This window comes from Bubalus bubalis, chromosome 18 (assembly GCF_019923935.1).
Source record: "Bubalus bubalis isolate 160015118507 breed Murrah chromosome 18, NDDB_SH_1, whole genome shotgun sequence".
Classification (NCBI taxonomy): domain Eukaryota; kingdom Metazoa; phylum Chordata; class Mammalia; order Artiodactyla; family Bovidae; genus Bubalus; species Bubalus bubalis.
Genome location: NC_059174.1, coordinates 8,556,537 through 8,559,363, shown reverse-complemented (window position 1 = coordinate 8,559,363; position 2,827 = coordinate 8,556,537). Strand labels below are relative to the sequence as shown.

Here is a 2,827-nt window from a genome sequence, read left to right as displayed (position 1 = left end):
GCACAGTTCCATTTATCATTCCTCATACTTTGTGCGATATTCACTTATCTTTTTCTTCCATCTATGAATATAGACCTTGCAACACAAGGTTATGATTTCTGCTTTAAGCATCCTATAGTCACCCATCAAAAAATGGACAGAAGATCTAAATAGACATTTCTCCAAAGAAGACCTCAGTTCAGTTCAGTCGCTCAGTCGTGTCCAACTCTTGGCGACCCCATGAATCGCAGCACGCCAGGCCTCCCTGTCCATCACCAACTCCAGGAGTTCACTCAGACTCACGCCCATCAAGTCAGTGATACCATCCAGCCATCTCATCCTCTGTCGTCCCCTTCTCCTCCTGCCCCCAATCCCTCCCAGCATCAGAGTCTTTTCCAATGAGTCAACTCTTCGCATGAGGTGGCCAAAGTACTGGAGTTTCAGCTTTAGCATCATTCCTTCCAAAAAAATCCCAGGACTGGTTGGATCTCCTTGCAGTCCAAGGGACTCTCAAGAGTCTTCTCCAACACCACAGTTCAAAAGCATCAATTCTTTGGCGCTCAGCCTTCTTCACAGTCCAACTCTCACATCCATACATGACCACAGGAAAAACCATAGCCTTGACTAGACAGACCTACAGATAGCCAAAAAGCACATGAAAAGATGCTCAATGTCATACATTATCAGAGAAATGCAAATCAAAACTACAATGAGGTACTACCTCACACCAGTCAGAATGGCCATCATCAGAAAGTCTGAAATAATAAATTCTGGAGAAGGTGTGGGAAAAGGGGGACCCCTCCTATACTGTTGGAGAATGTAAATTTGTACAGCCACTATAGAGAACAGTACGGAGGTTCCTTAAGAAACTAAAACTAGAACTACCATGTGATCCAGCAATCCCTCTCCCAGGCAAATATCTGGAGAAGACGCATGAACTCCTATGTTCATAGCAGCACTATTTACAATAGCCAAGACACGGAAACAACCCAAATGTCCACTGAGAGATGATCAAATAAAAATGCGGTAGGAAGAGGGCTCCAAAGGTGGGAAGTGAAGTCAGTGCCTCAGTAGCCGAGGAGAACTGTAGAAGGAAGAGCCAAATGTCGACAGAGATCTATGATTCAGTTGCAGTTTCATAATGTGGTCTCCCTAAGGAGTTGGCTTTTCAATGAGGATGACAATGGAAGAGATGAAGCTGAGACCACTTCTGTGGTTTCTATGACCCTCTATGCAGTCATGTATCCTGTGTTTAATGAGATAGAATGAGTAAATCTGTCTGTAACTCAGACACTGAGAGTAGCTTTCATCAAAGCTGAAAAAAGAAAATCCATAACTCATACAAGACATCATTATGAAAATTTTAGGAACAAAAAAGTGTAGAAGTCAGCTTCACAGAGTCCCTTCTTCAAATGACAGCTGATGATGTAGAAGAGTATATGATTAAACGACCAGAGCCAGAACTCCAAGACCTAAATGAAAAGGCACAAGCACTTAAACAAATTCTCAGTAAGATCCCAGATGAGACCAATGACAGAGTGAGGTTTCTGCAGACAGTCAAGGAAATAGCAAGTACAGTAAAAGAACTTCTTGATAAAAAGCGATCAATGTCTTCAAGAAATATCAATACCAGAACCACAGGGCACTTGAACACCAAAATAAAGGGTCTGTGAAGTACTCCAAAAGTTTCAGTGATACTCTGAAAACCTGTTTTAAAGATGACTAGGCAATAAATGTGTTCATAAGTGCCAACCAACTAATTCATCAAACCAACTTGATACTTCAGACCTCAAAACTATGGCCTAAAAGTTGTATATGTTAAGAGATATACTTCTCATTGGCAGCATTGGATTGTCTTTATCCATAAATTTTAAAGTTTGACTGTATAAATTATCAGTCCCTTCTGAATGGACCTAATAATCCAGGATATTGAATGGGATTACTGGCATATTACACCATGTTTTTGTAAAATATAGCTTCATCATAATCACACTGAAGATTTTGCATCACTTTTGCTATTATCATTCTTTTAAGAATGCTAAGCCAAAAGAATTTATGCCTTAAAGTGTCATTATATAACTTTCCTTAAAATAATTATAAATATTGAGGTTTGTTTCTGACATTTTAACTTGAAAGTGATATGCTACAAGATAGTACTTTAACAACATTTGCTGCCAAATAATCAATAAATAGTTTACATCTGTTAAATATTTCTTTACTTGAAAATATGCATATATAAATATATATATATATATATAATCAGAAGACCAAGATGACTGTGTAATGTCTAAAGAGCTTCTAACAGGAGTTTATTAGCAGTTTATGAGATAATAAAGCAGTAAGAATTCCTATTTTTCTGTCCTTAATCACTCTGGGCAAAAAGTAGTTAATGGAGATATTTTTGCTAGTTATTATATCTGAGGTACTGAGTATTTTTCCAAACTTTGTTTTAAGAGACTTATGAGAAGCAGATGGCAGTTTACAGCGCCATCACACTATACTGCCACTTTTGAACTCTATGATGATGTAAGATTAAGTCTTTCTGATTTGCTGGGCCCTAATAAGCTCTGCACCTTTCTTCTATAAACAGCCACAACTATAGTAATTTGAAGCCATACCGGTGCTAGCTGCGCACATGGAGCACAGAAAGATTGGTACCTGTTCCATACGAGCCACCTGATATGTAGCAAAGCTGGAATTCCAGTGCCGACCCGGAGCCCATGCTGTCAGCCACCATGTTATGCTGCTACCGGCACACAGAGAAAAAACCGACAGTGGACAATCTGCCTACCCACTAATCCTCTACTGCTGCCAAGATGCCCCCCTCCTTGTCAGGTGTGAAATCTGC

At 39.6% G+C, this 2,827-nt stretch overlaps 1 pseudogene; it reads left to right on the top strand.

Annotated features, from left to right (window-relative positions):
- The first annotated feature begins 1,150 nt into the window (after positions 1 to 1,150).
- On the top strand, positions 1,151 to 1,801 carry LOC102407688 (annotated as a pseudogene).
- Positions 1,802 to 2,827: the final 1,026 nt, after the last annotated feature.